General features: G+C 37.7%; 1 long non-coding RNA gene across 1 annotated transcript; it reads right to left on the reverse strand.

Moving 5' to 3' along the window:
* Window positions 1–9,595: 9,595 nt before the first annotated feature.
* LOC147369762 (uncharacterized) lies at window positions 9,596–21,188 on the reverse strand. The gene is made up of 3 exons (XR_015167877.1): window positions 20,864–21,188; window positions 19,956–20,097; window positions 9,596–10,323 (listed from the first exon to the last, which is right to left on the reverse strand). It is a non-coding gene; the product is annotated as an uncharacterized LOC147369762 (long non-coding RNA).
* Window positions 21,189–21,428: the final 240 nt, after the last annotated feature.

The raw sequence follows: 21,428 nt of genomic DNA on the forward strand, positions 1-21,428 counted from the left end.
AGTTCCAAATCTACTTTCTAACTGAGTGTGAACACAGGGACTGTAACAAAATCTCCCTGTAGCACCAGCAATAAATCCTGGCATCATGCTAAATATTAACATGTATAAACAATACATGCTTATTTATTTAAACAAAGAGAATGCCACTTGATTAAACTTAAGGAACCATTGGTGACCTCTGAGAAAACAGCGGTTTTAATGGAAACTTGGAAGAAATGACAACTGTTCTAAATTGGGAAGCAAAAGTAAGTTATTTGAAGACACAGTCTTGACATGAGAAATAGAAAGGCAGATAATGATGATCAAGAGAATGGGTCATTTTCAGGATGGGGAAAAAGCCAGTTTTGTAGCATCAGAAATGGTCATTCTAAAGGAAAAAATGTGTTTCAGCATAAAAGTATAATTTTTGTTAGTCAAGGATTCAGAAATAAAAAAATGAGGTGAAGAAAAGAACACAGGTATACAAAATGTCACACATGGTTATTTCTGAAGTAAGGTTTGGATGATACTGTTTTCCAGTAGGTGCTCAATAAGTATTTATTGAATGGATAAATGTTCTTGCTGTGGGTGAATGTGTATATTTTTTCATAGGTGCAGAGTTGAGTTCATAGTATAGCTTAAGGCACAATATAATCTCAGGTATGTTAAGCCTTCTCATATTTCCCCTTATAACTAACAGTTTTTCTTCAATGTGTTGTGTAAATGTCATTGGATATGTAAGCATCCTTGAAAGATGCATAGCATTGCTTTGTATGCTGTTGTTGTTTAGTCACTAAGTCCTGTCTGACTCATCTGCAACCCCAGGACTGTAGCCCACTGTCTCCTCTGTCCATGGGATTTCCCAGGCAAGAATACTGGAGTGGATTGCCATTTCTTTCTCCAGGGGATCTTCCTGACCTTGGGATCAAACCTGAGTCTCCTGCATTGGCACGTGGATTCTTTATCAGGTAGCCACCAGGGAAGCTCATTGTTTTGTATACTATATTTCAAACTGACAAAATATTTTGCCATACCTCTCATTCTGCTTCATGTTTACTCAACCCAATATTCTTGAGCTCTGTGTTAACATATTTATCTTAAGAGTTACCAACTGCTGCGTAATATATCATTGTAGGCATGTTCCCTATTATGGTCAACCATTCTCTTGATGAGCATGTAGTTTACCCCTCTGCATGTTCTCAGTTGCTCTGTCATGTTTCTTTGCAACCCCATGGACTGTAAACCTGCCAGGCTCTTCTGTCCATGGGATTCTCCAGGCAAGAATACTGGAGTGCCATATACTTCTCCAGGGCATCTTCCTGACCCAGGGATCGAACCTGTTTCTCTTGCATCTCCTGCATTGGCAGGCAGATTCTTTACCACTAATGGCTTCTTTACCACTTTATTTCCTAGTCACCTGGGAAGCCTTCCCCACTAGTAGAAATATCATTTAAATTGACAACCTCACACATGTCCTGACATGGACTTGAGAAACAGTTTCTTAGGGATAAGTATCCAGACAAGGGATCATTAAATTATAGGCTAGTCACTTACTTAATTTCAACAGGTACTGACAAAGGTCTCTCTAGAACTGCACAGTTTTACTGGTACTAGTTGTGCCTGAGAGCTGCTTTCCCAGAGCAGCTCTAGAATCCCTCTGTATGATCTCTCTAGAATTTTTGCCATGCTGACGAATGTTATATGCTACTGTGTTCCCTTTGAATTTCTCTGACTACTGGTGAAGTCAATCATCTCTTCACTTACTGATTACATTATGGTCCCCCATTAATGAATTGGCTTCTCTTATCTTTGCCCATTTTTCTATTTATTTTATTTTTCTCTCAATCTGTGCGTGTGTATAATGTTATCCCTGAACATTACAAGTGATTCTGTTCCATAATGTCTCTGCCAACTTTGTCCATTGAAAATGTCATTGAACTGAAATCCTTAATAATGATATATTAAAAATCCACCAAGCTTTGTTCTCATGGATTCTGACTTGAAGATTTTATTTAAAAGTCCCATTTCTATTCCAAAATTACTATAATATTTCCCTTTATTTTTTATATTAAGTTTACAGTTTTACTTTTGAAATTGCTCTTTAATTCCTCTGGAGTTCACCATGTACATTGTATGAGATAGGATTGAACTTTATTTTTTCTGTATAGTAAGCTAATTTTCTCACTACTTTCTGCTACAATTTCATTCTTTCTTCACTGATTGGTGATGCCATCTCTATCATATGCTATGTTGAATATTAGACAAGTATATAAATTGTGTAAATATGAGTGTATTCTATTCTGTTTCTGATGTGCTGGGGTTTGTTGTTGTTGTTCTTCTTCTTCTACAGTATTTAGTATAACAACTTTGCATCAAGCTTTAATATTAAGAAAAATGACTCCAAACTCTCCCACTTTCTTTGGTCTTCTTAAAAATTTTTTAAACTATTTTATACTTTATATTTCCATGAAAATTCTAGATATAATTGTTGAGTACTTAAACAGATTCTGTTAGGATGGGAGGTGGAAAAAATAGGTAAAAGTGGTCAGAAGGTCCAAACTTCCAGTTATAAAATAAATCAGTTCTGAGGATATAATGTACATCATGGTAAAAAAAAGTTCACAATACTATATTGTATATCTGAAAGTTGCTAAGAGAGTAAATCTTAAAAGGTCTCATCACAAGATATAAATTGTAACTGTGTAAGCCTGGCATGCTGCGATTCATGGGGTTGCAAAGAGTCGGACACGACTGAGAGACTGAACTGAACTGAAGGTGATGATTGTTAACTTATTGTGGTAATCATTTCATAACACATACAAATAACTATCATCAAGTTGTACATTTAAAACTAGTACAATACTATGTGTTAATTATATCTCAATAAAATTGGAGGGAAAAAAGATCCTGTTAGATTTTTATTGAATTAGCTTGAGTGATGATTTATTAAGGAAAAAATGACATCTTCATAAATGTTAAGTCATTCAGTCCATGAACTTAGTACATCAGTTTTCCTTATGTTCCATGACATTTTTCTTTATAAAGTTTTTCTGCATCCTTGACTAGGTTAATTACTACATTATACTTCCTAAAGCTAATGTAATTTATACCTTATGCTTTCTAGACAATTATTGCTGAGATAGAAATTGCAGTTGACACCTTAGCTATTTTTTTTTTTTCCTGGCAGTGCTGTATGGCTTGTGGGGTCCTATATACCTGACCAGGAATTCAACCCAAACCACAGGGATGGAAGTACCAAATCTTAACCACTGGACCACTAGGGTATCCCCACTACTATTTTGTATTCAATTAACATGGATTACTTTGCTAAAAGACTATGAAACAAAATGGGGGAAAAGAATACACATGAAAAGTTTGCTTTTGTAGGCATAAGGCTATTTATTCCTCTACAACAGAAAGAGTGACACAAAGAAGGTCAAAGATATAGGAAAATGTAGAGGATTACGTGAGGGAAGTTAACAGTTCATTTCTCAAAATAGAAATAAGCCTGATGAGTTTCAACCTCATCCCTTGAAGAAAGAAAATGCTTTTCTGTTAGAAAAAACTGATGTCAGACATTGTGAATCAAAGAATTACCAGGGCAACAACCTTTTACAAGATGAGTTATATAATACAAAACTGAACAATTTAAACTCTAGAGCAAAAGAGAAAACAATGATCAGAATGAAATCTAAACAATATATTCTCTACCTACTTTCTCATCTATAAAATGAGGAGGCTGTACTAAATGATATCTAAACTTCCTTCTACCTCAAGTCTCTGAAAATATTCCTTTTAGAAAATGAAAGAGTGGAAGTGGGGGAAAAAAAAAAAACTTTTAATTGTAAATTAATCTCCTCTGAAAGAGATGAGAATACCAGACCACCTAACCTGCCTCCTAAGAAATCTGTATGCAGGTCAGGAAGCAACAGTTAGAACTGGACATGGAACAATGGACTGGTTCCAAATAGGAAAAGGAGTACATCAAGGCTGTATATTGTCACCCTGCTTATTTAAGTTATATGCAGAGTACACCATGAGAAATGCTGGGCTGGAAGAAGCACAAGCTGGAATCAAGATTGCCAGGAGAAATATCAATAACCTCAGATATGCAGATGACACCACCCTTATGGCAGAAAGTGAAGAGGAACTAAAAAGCCTCTTGATGAAAGTGAAAGAGGAGAGTGAAAAAGTTGGCTTAAAGCTCAACATTCAGAAAATGAAGATCATGGCATCTGGTCCTATCACTTCATGGGAAATAGGTGGGGAAACAGTGGAAACAGTGTCAGACTTTATTTTTTTGGGCTCCAAAATCACCGCAGATGGTGATTGCAGCCATGAAATTAAAAGACACTTACTCCTTGGAAGCAAAGTTATGACCAACCTAGACAGCATATTAAAAAGCAGAGACATTACTTTGCCAACAAAGGTCCATCTAGTCAAGGCTATGGTTTTTCCAGTAGTCATTATGGATGTGAGAGTTGGACTATAAGGAAAGCTAAGCACTGAAGAGTTGATGCTTTTGAACTGTGGTGTTGGAGAAGACTCTTGAGAGTCCCTTGGGCCAAGGAGATCCAACCAGTCCATCCTAAAGTAAACCAGCCCTGATTATTCATTGAAAGGACTGATGCTGAAGCTGAAACTCCAATGCTTTGGCCACCTGATGCAAAGAGCTGACTCATTAGAAAAGACCCTGATGCTGGGAAAGATTGAAGGCAGGAGGAGAAGGGGATGACAGAGGATGAGATGGCTGAATGGCATCACCGACTCAATGGACATGAGTTTGGGTAAACTCTGAGAGTTGGTGATGGACAGGGAGGCCTGGCATGCTGCAGTCCATGGGGTTGCAAAGAGTCCTCCATTGACTTTCCATTTCTATTGGTTTTTCTAGCAAAGAGACTTTGAGAAGAGTTATTCTTTCTGTGAATTCAAGAGGAGTAAGTTTAGTGCATATGACTGCACAGAGACAATTTGAGAAGGACTCTTTGGAGAGGAATTGGATAATTTTTATTGCTGTCATTGTGGCTGGTTACTGAACTGGCTTCTTTTCTGTCATTAGCTGTACCCCTACTCTATTACTGAAGATCTTTTCAACAGGGTCCATGTATTTTAAGAGTTTTCTAGCTTGGGAAGAGAAGAGGAAGAGGAAGTGAAACTTCTGGAGTTGCATTGCTAAAGAAAGTGCTCATTCTTTCAGACACTTTGCTATCAAATTCTTACTCAAAGTTCCTCTTTGGTGAGGTAAGACTCCCGCCGCCTCCCATATTCAAACAAAAAAGTAGTGTGACAAAGTAAAAAGCCCATCACTGAAGTGTCTTGAAGAACAGATGTTTTTTTCACCTGGATGAGCTCCATTTCTCCTTTCCTCCTTTCTATATCAGGTCCAGTTCCCTTTCCAAATCTCCAAGATAACTTGGAAAGAAACCAAAGTTACACTTCTGAAGAACAGGAAAACTTAAATCATGTGACCATCTCAAAATGTAAAAATATGGCTTAGAAATAAGTGGAGACACAGATAAATTATTAAAAGTAAATATAAGACTATTACAAATAATAACATAAAACTTAAAATAACCTGAGTGGCATGTGCCATAAATATGAAGGGTCAGACTGAATCATCTGTATAAAGATTCATCAACCATTTAAAAGGATTTTTACAAGTGTATCCTTACTGTTCTCCACAATAGAAGTGAGGAAGATGACTCGTGGTTGAGTGTGACAATCCAGATACAAATGATCATGCACAATCTTAACCCATTTTGTAAGAAGAAACCTACATAAACTCAAGCTTGAAGTAATATGAGAGATGTTAACAATAACCTCTTCTGAGCAGAGGCAACAGGCGACTTTGGGTTCCTTTTTTCTTCAAAAATCCACATTTAAAATTTTTGTATAAAAATTACATTCTTGTATAAAGCAAAATATTTAAAAAGAAGAACACAGAAAACTAACCAAAGACAAATGAATATTAGAAATACATGGCCCAGGCTTAGCATGTCACAAGTTAAAGAGTAGAAAAGTCTGAGTAAATCACCAAAATTTTTTTGTGCCTCAGTTCCCTTTTCTATAAAGTTGGAAGTGCTGCCTTCCTTGGGCACAGAGGTTTTTTGATATCAAAACATCTTCCCATGAAAACTTTGAAATGCATTCAGCTAATGATAATTTCCCTTGCATAAATGAGGGAGTGGGTTTAAGTAAAGACAAAAATAAGTTGCTCTCTGTTTCTTTGATTTCTTTTAGCTGTGTTGTTAAACTTTACATAATAGTTCAGGGAAAACATATACCCTCTAAATTACTCTAATACTGTTCTCTGCTAAATACTTGGAAAGTAGGAGAAAGGAGAGAAGAAAAAATTTCCTCAGTTTCAGCCCCAAATCCTACCATTGGAAACCCAGCAAAACAGTTGTATTAAATATTTGGAAAACCTTCAAGTCCACATTTTCTGTTTCTAATAGGACTTTGGAGAAACAATCTGAGAATTGTTAATTTCTTGCCCGAAGACACATAAAATAAGTTGCAGAGTCAGAGTCTACTTTTAGGTTAGATCTTGGACACTTGGTCACAACCCCACCCCACCTCAAACAAAAACTCCAAATAAATATACAGTAAGAACCAGCGAGAAGATGGTAAGGTGTCTAGAGGGGGAAGTCCTTTGGAAATAAGAAGTAGAAAGAGTAGGGTGGCCACACAAGGAGAAGGAGCCCAAAGGGCAAAAGGCGAGGTGCCAGAATTCAGGTCCTCCTTTCACAGCTGTGTCCTGGCCCAGCCTCGGGTGCCCCTTGCCATGGGCACGGGGGAGGGTGCCCACATGACACAGTCTGAACTGTGCCTAGGGTGACTGCCCAGTGTGTCTCAGTCAGTGGGTGGACATTATTGTGCTGATGGCTTCCTGAATCTCTGGATTGAAAAGGAGTGTCTAACAACCCTACTTGTTCAACTATAATGATTACATGTTGTTTCTAATTTATCTTTTGCCTCCTTTCCCAGGTTTCTAATGTAAGAACACCATGAAGCCAGCCAAGCATTCTATCTTTGAAGAAAGTGGTTTGAAGGAGCTGAAGAACCTGCAGAAAGTCAAAGTTTATACCCTGGAAAATCCCATGGACAGAGAAGCCTGGCGGGCTACAGTCCATGGGGTCCCAAGAGTCGGAAATGACTTAGCGACTAAGACACCATCACACCCTGTTTGCTGCTGCTGCTGCTAAGTCACTTCAGTCGTGTCCGACTCTGTGCGACCCCATAGATGGTAGCCCACCAGGCTCCCCCATCCCTGGGATTCTCCAGGCAAGAACACTGGAGTGGGTTGCCATTTCCTTCTCCAATGCATGAAAGTGAAAAGTGAAAGTGAAGTCGCTCAGTCGAGTCTGACTCTTAGCAACCCCAGGTACTGCAGCCTACCAGGCTCCTTCCATGGGATTTTCCAGGCAAGAGTACTGGAGTGGGTTGCCTTTGCCTTCTCCAGACCCTGTTTACAACATTCTATATTTCAGGATGCTTTCCAAAGATAGGGTACGGTATTTTGCTATGGCAACCCTAGCAAACGAACATGGATATCAAGCAAACACTAATCTAAACTAATCAAAGTAAGTATGAGTGGCTATATTACCATAATGTAAAGTAGAATTCAGACAAAAGAAAATTACCAGACACAAAAAAGGACATTATATAAAGATAAGAGGGCTAGCCGAGCAAGACATAGCAATCCTAAATCCATCCACATCAAACAACAGTGCTGTAAAATATGTGAAGGAAAAACTGACTGAACAAAAAGAAGTAGAAAATTTGATGATTATAGTTGGAGACTTCAGCACTCCCTCTCAATGACTAAAAGAATAAGTAGCCATAAGATCATCAAGAATATAGAATTCTATGACACTATCAGACAACAGGATATAATCAACATTTATAAAATCCATAAATAGCAGAATACATTCTCATCGAGTTACCGCAAAACATATATCAAGACAGAGAACATCACAAGCCATAAAACAAACTTTAACACATTTAAAAGAATTAAAATCATACACAGTAATATTCTCTGTTTACAATGGAATCAAACCAGAAATCAATAATAAGAAGATTACAGGAAGTTCTTCAAGCACTTAAAAACTAAATAACACACTTCCAAATAATCCAAGGATGAAAGAAAAAGTCTCAAGGGAATTTAAAAAATACATTGAGCTGAATAAAAATTAGGTCAGAATTTGTGGGACAAAGCTAAAGCAACGTGGAGAGGGAAATTTATAACAATTTTATGCATACTTTAGAAAAGAGGAAATAAACTCAAATTAGTAATCTAAAATAATCTCAAAAACCTAGAAAAAGATGAGCAGAAGAAACAAAACAAACCCAAGCTAAAAGATAGAAGACAATAATAAAGATAGGAGCTGAAATTAATGAAATTTAAAGTGAAAAACCAATGCAGGAAGTCAAGGAAACAAAGAGCTGGCTTTTTAAAAAGGTCAATAAATTGACAAACTTCTAGCAAGACTAACTTTAAAAAATAACGGAAAAGGCACAAATTGCTAACAACACAAATGAAACCAAGAATATCACTACAGGCCCTGTGACCCCCCAAATGATAATAAGAAAATACTAAGAATAACTACACAGATAAACTAGTCATTAGATGAAATGGACCAATTCCTCAAAAACACTATCACAACTCACCCTAATTGGAATAGATAATATGAATAAGCCTACAACTATTATGGAAATTGAAATCATAATTTAAAAATGCCTCCAGAAGATCTATAGGCATATATGATTTCACTGGTAAATTCTTTTCTCTCTCTCTCTCTTTTTTTTAACTTTACTTTCTGTCTCTTCAATAGAGAATTCTATCAAACACTTGGAAAAGCTAACATTAATCCTACATGATCTTTTCCAAAAAATGAAAGTAGAATATCTCCATTTTATGCAGTCGGTATTACCCTGATACCAAAGCCAGATAAAGAGTACAAAAAAGAATACACTCAAGATTATAGATACACAAATTCTTCATAAAATATTAGAAAATAGAATTCAGCAACATATAAAAGGAATTATGCACTATGACCAAATGGAGTTTATTTCAAAGGTGCAAGGCTGATTGAACATTAAAAATTCAATTTGTGTAATCCATCATATTAAAAGTATAGAGAAGAAAAATCATAAAATCACATCAATTGATTCAGAAAAAAAATTTGATAAAAGTCAACACCCATGTATAAATAAAGTTCTCAGACAGGTAGGAATAGAGGAGAACTTACTCAACCTAGTAAAAAACATACACAAAAGAAAAAAAGTCCCTACAAATAACATCATAATAATGGGGGAAGAGTAAATGTTCCCCACAAAGAGTGGGAAGGAGGGAAAGATGCCTGCTCTTCCCATTCCTATACTACAGAGAGCTAAAGTTCTATCCAGGCAATAAAGCAAGACAAGGAAACAAACAATATACAGATCTGAAAGGAAAATTAAAACTGTCCCTATTTGTAAATTACATGATTGATTGTCTATATAGAAAATCCCAAGGAATCTTAAAAAAACAACAACAAAAAAAGAAACAACTCTTTGAACTCAGAAGTGAGTTCGGCAAAAATGCAAAACATAAGACAAAAAATACAAAAGTTGGTTTATTTCTATGTATTATTTTATTTCTATATACTATCAAGGAACACAGAGATGTCAAAATTTAAAAGAAAACTACATTCAAAAATATAGATATACCAATCCTTAATAAAATATTAGAAACTAGAATTCAGAAACATATAAAAAGAATTATACATTATGACCAAACTATACACTATGACATTATGACCAAATGGAGTTTATTTGAAGTGTGCAAGGCTTATTCAACGCTAAAAATCAGTGTAATTCACCATATTAACAGACTAATGAAGAAAAATCATAAAATCACCTCAATTGATCCATAAAACGCATCTGATAAAATTCAAACACCCATGGGTGAATAAAGCTCTCAGATAGGAAGAGAGGAGAACCTTCTCAACATAATAAAAAGCATATACAAAAAAAATTCCCCAAAATAGCATTATACAAGGGGAAAGTGTGAATCTTCCCCATGAAGACTGGGAAGAGGGAAGGATGCCTGTTCTTCCTATACTTAGACTGTGTGTTAATCACCTAGTCCTGTCTGGGTTTTTGTGACCCCAAGGACTGTGGCCTTCCAGACTCTTCTGTCCATGGAATTCTCCAGGCAAAAATACTGACGTTGGTAGCCATTTCCTTTTCCAGGTGTTCTTCCCAACCCAGGGGTCAAACTCGAGTCTCCCACATTGCAGGCAGATTCCTTAGTCTGAGTCACCAGGGAAGTCCATTCTAAAGCTACATAGAGCTAACAATCTGTCCAGGTCAATAAGACAAGACAAGGAAACAAATGATATACAGATTAGAAAGGAAGAATTAAAACCATCCCAATTTTAGATAACATGATTTGCTGTCTATATAGAAAATCCCAAAGAATCTTAAAAAAAAAAAAAACAAACTAGAACTCATTAGTGAGATCAGCAATGATACAAAATGCAAGATAAATATATAAAAATGGTTTTATTCCTATACACCATTTTATTTCTGTATACCACCAAGGAACACAGAGACACATATACATATATATGAGGCTTGTATGCTAAAAACTACAAAAATGCTGAGGAAACTCATCAAAGAAGATGTAAATATATTGAGAAACATATTGTGTTAATGAGTTTGACCACAGAGTAAAGATGTCATTTCACTTTCCCCAGACTGATATATAGGTTTAATGCAATTCTTATCAAAATCTCAGCAATATTTTTGTAAAAATGAAGATTATCCTAAAATCTATATGAAAAGACAAAGGAACTAGAATAGATGAAATAATTTTAGAAAAGTAGAATAAAGTAGGAGGAATAAGTCTACTCAATATCAAGCTTAAATACATAGGTACAGTAATCAAGATTATGCAATGTTACACTCAAAATGGATAACCAATAAAGACCAAATATATAGCACATGGAACTCTGCTCAACATTATGTGACAGCTTGGATGGGAGGGGAGATTGTGAGAAAATGGATGCATGTGTATATGTATGGCTGAGTCCCTTTGCTGTTCACCTGAAACTATCACAACATTGTTTGTTAACCAGCTATCAGTTCAGTTCAGTTCAGTCACTCAGTCATGTCCGACTCTTTGCAACCCCATGAATCGCAGCACGCCAGGCCTCCCTGTCCATCACCAACTCCCGGAGTTCACCCAGACTCACATACATGGAGTTGGTGATGCCATCCAGCCATCTCATCCTCTGTCGTCCCCTTCTCCTCCTGCCCCCAATCCCTCCCAGCATCAGAGTCTTTTCCAATGAGTCAACTCTTCACATGAGGTGGCCAAAGTACTGGAGTTTCATCTTTAGCATCATTCCTTCCAAAGAATACCCAGGGCTGATCTCCTTCAGAATGGACTGGTTGGATCTCCTTGCAGTCCAAGGGACTCTCAAGAGTCTTCTCCAACACCACAATTCAAAAGCATCAATTCTTCGGTGTTCAGCCTTCTTCACAGTCCAACTCTCACATCCATACATGACCACAGGAAAAACCATAGCCTTGACTAGATGAACCTTTGTTCACAAAGTAATGTCTCTGCTTTTGAATATGCTATCTAGGTTGGTCATAACTTTCCTTCCAAGGAGTAAGCGTCTTTTAATTTCATGGCTGCAGTCACTATCTGCAGTGATTTTGGAGCCCCCAAAAATAAAGTCTGACACTGTTTCCACTGTTTCCCCATGTCTTTCCCATGAAATTATGGGACCAGATGCCATGATCTTCGTTTTCTGAATGTTGAGCTTTAAGCCAACGTTTTCACTCTCCCTAGGGAGTATAAAATAGTGAGAACTCACACAAAGGAAACCACTTGAATACAAAACCCGGCATAACCCAACCACCAGTATCATCCTGTGCAGGATGCCTCATCTAAACAACAAACAAAACAAAAATACAAACTGAATCATCAGCAGACAGGAGTACCACCTCACTCAGCCTTGCCTATCAGAAGAAAAACAAACAAGCAAACAAAAACTCAGCACAAATCTCACCCTATATGAAGCTCACACAAACCATTGGACAAACCTTAGGAGGTCAGAAACCAAAAGGAATAAAGAATTCAATCTTCTTCAAGGAAAAAATTTAACTGTCCTTAAAGCCTGGGAAAAGGAGCCCTCAAACACAATAGCTTAAAAAAAAAAAAAAAGATAGAGAAATACTGCACAAATGAAGGAATAAACTAGAGACACAAAAGTCCAAATAAATGAAGAGGAAATAAGAAAATTACCTGAAAAAGAATTCAGAATAATGATAGTAAAAATGATCAAAAAACCTTGAAAACAAAATGGAAAAAAATGCAAGAATCAATTAACAAAGACCTAGAAGAATTAAAGAATAAGCATGCAGAGACAAACAACACAATTACTGAAATTAAAACTACTCTAGAAGGAATCAATAGCAGAATATCTGAAGCAGAAGAACGAATCAGTGAGCTGGAAGATAAAATGGTGGAAATAACTTCTAAGGAGCAGAATAAACTAAAAAGAATGAAAAGAGCTGAGGACAGCCTCAGAGACCTCTGGGACCATATCAAACACACCAACATTCAAATTATAGGGATCCCAGAAGGAGAAGAGAAAAAGAAAGGGTATGAGAAAAATTTTGAAGAGATTATTGTTGAAATTTTTCCCAACATGGAGAACGAAAGAGTCAATCAAGTCCAAGAGGCACCAAGAGTCCCATACAGGATAAACCCAAGGAGAAACACACCAAGACACCTACTAATCAAACTAACAAAGACTAAACACAAAGAAAGAATATTAAAAGCAGCAAAGTAGAAGCAACAAGTAACATAAGGGAAACCCCATACGCTTAACAGCTGATCTTTCACCAGAAACTCTGCATTCCAGAAGGCAGTGGCAGGATATATTAAAGTACTGAAAGAGAAAAATCTACAATCAAGATTACTGTACCCAGCAAGGATCTCATTCAAAACTGATGGATAAATAAAAAGCTTTTCAGAAAAGCAAAAGTTAAGAGAATCCAGTGCCACCAAACCAGCTTTACAACAAATGTTAGACAGACTTATATAGTCAAGAAATACAACAAAAGAAAAAAGATCTACAAAATGAACCCCAAACAATTAGAAAATGGCAATAGGAACATATGTATCAATAATTAATTTAAATGTAAATGGATTAAATGCTTCAACCAAAAGACACAGTTTGGCTGAATGGATAAGAAAACAAGACCCATATATATTCTGTCTACAAGAAGCCCACTTCAGACCTCAAGACACATATAGACTGAAAGTGAGGGGATGGAAAATTATATTCGATGCAAATGGGAAGCAAAAGAAAGCTGGAGTAGCAGTCCTCATATCAGACAAAATAGACCTTAAAATAAAGAAGATTACAAGAGATAAGGAAGGACACTAATAATGATCAAAGGATCATTCCAAGAGGAAGACACAGCAATTGTAAATATCTCTCCACTCAATATAGGAGCACCTCAGTACATAAGACAAACACTAACAGACATAAAAGGAGAAATTGACAGTAACACAATAATAGTAGGAGACTTTAACACCCACTCACACCAATGGACAGATCATCAAAACAGAAAATTAATAAGGAAACACAAGTTTTAAATGATACATTAGATGAGCTGGATCTCATTGATATCTTCAGCACATTCCACCCAAATGCAGAAGAATAGAACTTTTCAAATGCACATGGAACATTCTCCAGGATAGACTACATCTTGGGTCACAAATCAAACCTCAGTAAGTTTAAGAAAACTGAAATTTTATCAGGCATCTTCTCTGACTGCAATGCTATGAGACTAGATATCAATTATAAGGAAAAAAACTGTAAGAAACACAAACACATGGAGATTAAACAACACATTTCTAAATAACCAACAGGTTACTGAAGAAATCAAAAAGAAAATCAAAAAAATTTCTAGGAACAAATGACAATGAAAACATGACAACTCAAAATCTACGGGATGCAGCAAAGCAGTTCTAAGAGGGAAATTTATAGCTATACAATCCTACCTCAAGAAATAAGAAAACATCAAATAGACAAACCTAACTACACCTAAAGCAACTTGAAAAAAAAGGAAGAAAAAAATTAGTAAAAGGAAAGAAATCATAAAGATCCGAGCGGAAATAAATGAAAAAGAAATTAAAGAAACAATAGTAAAGGTTAATAAAACTAAAAGCTAGTTCGAGCCAGACTCATAAAGAAAAAAAGAAGAATCAAATCAACAAAATTAGAAATGAAAAAGGAGAGGTTACAGCAGGCAATGCATAAATACAAAGGATTATAAGAGACTATTATGGAAAACTATATGGTAATAAAATAGATAACCTGGAAGAAATGGACAGATTCTTAGAAAGGTTCAATCTTCCAAGACTGAACCAGGAAGAAATAGAAGTTATAAGAAATCCAATTACAAGCACTGAAATTGAAACGGTGATCAAAAAAATCTCCCAAAAAACAAAAGCCCAGGACCAGATGGCATCAAACATTTAGAGAAGAGTTAATGCCTATCCTTCTAAAACTCTTTCAAAAAATTGCAGAGGAAGGAACACTTTCAAACTCATTCTATGAGGCCACCATCATCCTGATATCAAAACCAAACAATGACAACACAAGAAAAGAAAACTATAGGCCAATATCACTGATGAACATAGATGCAAAAATCCTCAACAAATTTTAGCAAACAGAAATCAGCAACACATCAAAAAGCTCATACACCATGGTCAAGTTGGGTTTATTCCAGGGATTCATCAATATACAGAAAGCAATCAATGTGATACACCATATTAACAAATTGAAAGATAAAAACCATATAATCTTCTCAATAGATGCAGAAAAAGCCTTTGACAAAATTCATCACCTATTTATGATTAAAATGCTTCAAAAAATGGGCATAGAAGGAACCTACCTCAACATAGTAAAGGCCATATATAATAAGCCTATGGCAAACATTATTTTCAATGGTGAAAAACTGAAGCATTCCCCCTGAGATCAGGAATAAGACAAGGCTCTCCACTTTCACCACTATTATTCAACATAGTTCTGGAAGTCCTAGCTACAGCAATCAGAGAAGAAAAAGAAACAAAAGGAATCCAGATCAGAAAAGAAGTAAAGCTCTCACTGTTTGCAGATGACATGATACTGTACCTAGAAAACCCTAAATATAGTATCAGAAAATTACTAGAGCTAATCAGTGAATTTAGCAAAGTTGCAGGATACAAAATCAATATGCAGAAATCACTTGCATTTCTATATACTAACAATTAAAAATCAGAAAGAGAAATTAAGGAATCAATTCCATTCACCATTGCAACAAAAAGAATTAAATATCTAGGAATTAACTTTCCTAAGAAGATAAAAGAACTGTACACAGAAAATTATAAGACACTAATGAAAGAAATGAAAGATGGCATAAACAGATGGAAAGATATCCCATGTTCCTTGGTAGGAAGACTCAATATTGTGAAAATGACTATACTACCAAATGCAATCTACAGATTTAATGTGATCCCTGTCAAATTACTAATGGCATTTTTCACAGAACTAGAACAAAAATTTCACAATTTATAGGGAAACATAAAAGACCCCAAATAGCCAAAGCAGTCTTGAGAAAGAAGAATGGAACTGGAGGAATCAAGCTTCCTGACTTCAGGTTATACTACAAAGCAACAGGCATCAAGACAGTATGGTACTGGGACAAAACAGAAATATAGACCAAGGGAACAAGATAGAAACCCCAGAAATAAACCCATGCACCTATGGGTACCTTATTTTTTACAAAGGAGGAAAGAATATACAATGGGACAAAGACAGCCTCTTCAATAAATGGTGCTTGGAAAACTGGACAGCTACATGCAAAAGAATGAAATTAGAAAACTTCCTAACACCATACACAAAGATAAACTCAAAATGGATTAAGTACCTAAATGGAAGACCAGAAACTATAAAACTCTTAGAGGAAAACAGAGGCAGAACACTTGATGACAAATCAAAGGAAGATCCTCTATGACCCACCTCCTCCTGCTGCTGCTGCTGCTGCTGCTAAGTCGCTTCAGTTGTGTCCGACTCTGTACGACCCCATAGACGGCAGCCCACCAGGCTCCCCTGTCCCTGGGATTCTCCAGGCAAGAACACTGGAGTGGGTTGCCATTTGCTTCTCCAATGCGTGAAAGTGAAGTTGCTCAGTTGTGTCTGACTCTTAGTGACCCCATGGACTGCAGCCCACCAGGCTCCTCCATCCATGGGATTTTCCAGGCAAGAGTACTGGAGTGGGGTGCCATTACCTTCTAGGGTAATGGAAATAAAAACAAAAATAAACAAGTAGGACCTGATTAAACTTAAAAGCTTTTGCACAGCAAAGGACACTATAAGCAAGGTGAAAAGACAACCCTCAGAATGGGAAAAAATAATAGCAAATGAAACAACTGACAAAGGATTAGTTTCCAAAATATACAAGCAGCTCATACAAGTCAATACCAGAAAAACAAACAACCCAATCAAAATGTGGGGAAAAGACCTAACCAGACATTTCTCCAAGGCTAACAAACCATGTTAGCCATCTCCAGATGGCCAACAAACACATGAAAAGATGCTCAACATCACTCATTTTTAGAGAAATGCAAGTCAAAACTACAATGAGATATCACCTCACACCAGTCAGAATGGCCCTCATCAAAAAGTCTACAAAGAATAAAGGCTGGAAAGGGTGTGGAGAAAAGGGAACACTCTTGCATTGTTGGTGGGAATGTAAATGGATACAGTTACTATGAAAGACAATATGGAGATTCCTTTAAAAACTAGGAATAAAGCCACCATATGACCCAGAAATCCCACTCCGAGGCCTATACCCTGAGGAAACCAAAATTGAAAGAGACACATGTATCCCATTGTTCATTGCAGCACTATTTACAATAGCTAGAATATAAAAGCGACCTAGATATCCATTGACAGATGAATGAATAAAGATTTTGTGGTATATATACACAGGGGAATATTAGCCATAAAAAGGAACACAGTTGAGTCAGTTTCTAATGAGGTGGATGAACCTAGAACCTATTATACAGAGTGAAGTGAGTCAGAAAGAGAAAGATAAATACCGTATTCTAACACATATATACAGAATCTAGAAAAATGGTACTGAAGAATTTATTTACAGGGCAACAATGGAGAAACAAACATAGAGAATAGACTTGTAGACATGGGGAGAGTGGAGCAGAGGGTGAGATGTATAGAAAGAGTAACATGGAAACTTATATTACAATATGTAAAATAAATAGCCAACAGGAATTTACTGTATGGCTCAGGAAACTCAAACAGGGGTTCTATATCATCCTAGAGGGGTGGGATGGAGAGGGAGATGGGAGGGAGTTTCAAAAGGGAGGGGATATATGTATACCTATGGCTGATTCATGTTGAAGTTTGACACAAAACAGCAAAATTCTGTAAAGCAATTACCCTTCAATTAAAAAAAAAAAAAATTTAAGAAAAGGACAGTTAGAATGGTTGTACAAAAAAGATCTTCACTACCCAGATAATCATGATGGTGTGATCACTGACCTAGAGCCAGACATCCTGAAATGTGAAGTCAAGTGGGCCTTAGGAAGCATCACTACGAACAAAGCTAGTGGAGGTGATGGAATTCCAGGTGAGCTATTTCAAATCCTGAAAGATGATGCTGTGAAAGTGCTGCACTCGATATGCCAGCAAATTTGGAAAACTCAGCAGTGGCCACAGGACTGGAAAAGGTCAGTTTTCATTCCAATCCCAAAGAAAGGCAATGCCAAAGAATGCTCAAACTACCGCACAATTGCACTCATCTCACATGCTAGTAAAGTAATGCTCAAAATTCTCCAAGCCAGGCTTCAGCAATATGTGAACTGTGAACTCCCTGATGTTCAAGCTGGTTTTAGAAAAGGCAGAGGAACCAGAGATCAAATTGCTAACATCCGCTGGATCATAGAAAAAGCAAGAGAGTTCCAGAAAAACATCTATTTCTGCTTTATTGACTATGCCAAAGCCTTTGACTGTGTGGATCACAATAAACTGTGGAAAATTCTGAAAGAGATGGGAATACCAGACCACCTGACCTCCCTCTTGAGAAATCTGTATGCAGGTCAGGAAGCAACAGTTAGAACTGGACATGGAACAACAGACTGGTTCTAAATAGGAAAAGGACTATGTCAAGGCTATATATTGTAACCCTGCTTATTTAACTTCTATGCAGAGTACATCATGAGAAACGCTGGACTGGAAGAAACACAAGCTGGAATCAAGATTGCCAGGAGAAATATCAAGAACTTCAGATATGCAGATGACACCACCCTTATGGCAGAAAGTGAAGAGGAACTCAAAAGCCTCTTGATGAAAGTGAAAGAGGAGAGTGAAAAAGTTGGCTTAAAGCTCAACATTCAGAAAATGAAGATCATGGCATCCAGTCCCATCACTTCATGGAAAATAGATGGGGAAACAGTGGAAACAGTGTCAGACTTTATATTTCTGGGCTCCAAAATCACTGCAGATGGTGACTGCAGCCATGAAATTAAAAGACGTTTACTCCTTGGAAGGAAAGTTATGTCCAACCTAGATAGCATATTCAAAAGCATAGACATCACTTTGCGAACAAAGGTCCATCTAGTCAAGGCTATGGTTTTTCCTGTGGTCATGTATGGATGTGAGAGTTGGACTGTGAAGAAGGCTGAGGGCCGAAGAATTGATGCTTTTGAACTGTGGTGTTGGAGAAGACTCTTGAGAGTCCCTTGGACTGCAAGGAGATCCAACCAGTCCATTCTGAAGGAGATCAGCCCTGGGATTTCTTTGGAAGGAATGATGCTAAAGTACTTTGGCCACCTGATGCGAAGAGTTGACTCATTGGAAAAGACTCTGATGCTGGGAGGGATTGGGGGCAGGAGGAGAAGGGGATGACAGAGGATGAGATGGCTGGATGGCATCACTGACTTGATGGACGTGAGTCTGGGTGAACTCTGGGAGTTGGTGATGGACAGGGAGGCCTGGCGTGCTGCGATTCATGCTGGGATCACAAAGAGTCAGACACGACTGAGCGACTGAACTGAACTGAACTGAATCCAATACCAATTGCTGACAAGGATATGGAACAAAAGGAACTCTCATTTATTGCTGATGAGAATTTAAAAATGTTATTTTGCTATTTAGCTATTTTTGAAGACAGTTTAGTAATTTCTTACAAAACTTAACAAACTCTTTCCATACAATCCATTGATCATGCTGCTTTACCTGCACATGAATTTTTTAAAGTTTTATTCATAGTTGCCAAAATGTGAAAGCCACTATTACACCATTCTATAGGTCAATGAACTTAAACTAAAAATTATTATTCCACAATAACAAGAAATGATCTATGAAGCCACAAAAAGAAACAGGAACATTAACTTCATACTGCCAAGTGAAAGAAGACAATCTGAAAAGATTCATACTCTGTAATTCCAACTACATGAAATCTTACAAAAGGTATGATCTTTTTATGGAGACAATTAAAAGGTCAGTGGTTGTTGCAGATTTGAGGGGAGGAAGGAAAGGATAGGTGGACCAGAGGGGATTTTTAGAGCAATAAATAGAGCAATAAAACTGTTTAGCATGATTTGGTAATGGTGGATACATATAATGATACACTTGTCAAAACCTTTAGAATGCATCTCACAAAGTTTGAACTCCAATAAACTATGGACTTCAGTTAATAATGATGTATCAATATTGGTTCATCAATATGCCAACATTGATGCACAAGGCTTGGGATACATGTGGATGGTGGAGAGGCTGCATTTTTGGGGAGAGGGAGACAGGCATATGGGAACTCCATGTACTTCCCCCTCAGTTTTGCTGTGACCTTGAAATTGCTCTAAAAAATAAAGCCTATTGAGAAATATGTGAATCATTTATTACCCAAGTATCTTTTGGCTCCAGCAGGTGCAGAAACTGCCAGACAGAGCACCCCATCTCAGCAGGCGACAGCACAAAACACAGGTCACGTTAGAACACTTCCTCACAGGCCAAAGGGGACTTTCTTCTTTGCTTGTTTTTACAACTGGTGGAAGAAAACATTCAGTTCTTTGGAGGCCCAGGGATGGTTAAAGGAGACAGCTGTGAGCCAGCTTCCTGAGAAGCCTTACAAAAGCATGGCAGCATCCAGACTTCTCGTTCCCAGGGCTGCACCAGCATCATGTGGTTGCCAAGGAAGCCAGATGGAGGACAGATCTGCTGTCGCCAGGCGTTCTGCCCTTTCCCCACTTGGTGGCTCACCTGCCCCAGACTGGACCAGTGTTGATGTGTTCCTGTTTTAGTGTGTATCTTTCACGCTTTTCTAGAGCATTTGTCACACACAGCAAGAAAATATGCTGTCATCTTCCTTTTCCAAGTCTCTAGGTCAGTGGTTTTCAAGCTTGACTACACATTGAAATCACTTGGGGAGACTGAAAAGTTTAACACTACCTGTGGAGTCCCATATGAAGGTTACAGGTGTGAGGTCTTGTACTAAGGCCACAGATGCAGAGCCCAGAACTAAGGCCACCTCTGGACGTGACTGAGCCCCACTGCGTGTATGTGGGTGCTCATTAACTTACTGCTGTCTGACTCTTTGCGACCCCTTGGACTGTAGCCCGTCAGGCTCCTCTGTCCATGGAATTTTATAGGCAAGAATACTGGAATGGGTTGCCATTTCCTACTCCAGGGTATCTTCCCAACCCAGGGATAAATCCCACAAGTCCTATTGTAACCATTGACAAAACCCCCCTGCTTCTTACTGGCCAGCTCCCTTACCCCTATTAGGCAAAAATACCCACTCTAGTACTCACCCTATAGCACCCTGACCAATCACCAATGACGATGCCATCCTTCCAGCAGGAATTTCCTTTGTTTAGAGGCTATAAAAATTGGCTACTAGCCCACGTAAAGCACTGGTTCTCCCTTGAGCTCACCGGCTGTTCTAACAGTCGACTCTCTCTGACCTGTCAGGAGGTTGGCCCACTGTGCTCCCAGTCCCTACATTATTTTTGCTCTTTTTTCTTAGTAAATTCACTTTCTGTAATACTCTGCCCCTGGAAATTTTTCTTTCAACCAACTCTCCAACTGGACTACCACAACACTACCTCAGCCCCAGCTGCTGAGATCCTAATTTGATTGGTCAGGGTCTGAGTTCCCAGGTGATTCTAATATGCAATCAAGTTAGAAAATTACTAGTCTCATTCCCACGGAAAAGGCAATGGCATCCCATTCCAGTACTCTTGCCTGGAAAATCCCATGGACAGAGGAGCCTGATGGGCTACAGTCCAAGGGGTCGAAAAGAATCAGACAGCAGTAAGTTAATGAGCACCCACATACACGCAGTGGGGCTCAGTCACGTCCAGAGGTGGCCTTAGT

This window comes from Bos grunniens, chromosome 7, assembly GCF_055505025.1.
Source record: "Bos grunniens cultivar Pamir isolate PY7600 chromosome 7, Bosgru_T2T1.0, whole genome shotgun sequence".
Classification (NCBI taxonomy): Eukaryota; Metazoa; Chordata; class Mammalia; order Artiodactyla; family Bovidae; genus Bos; species Bos grunniens.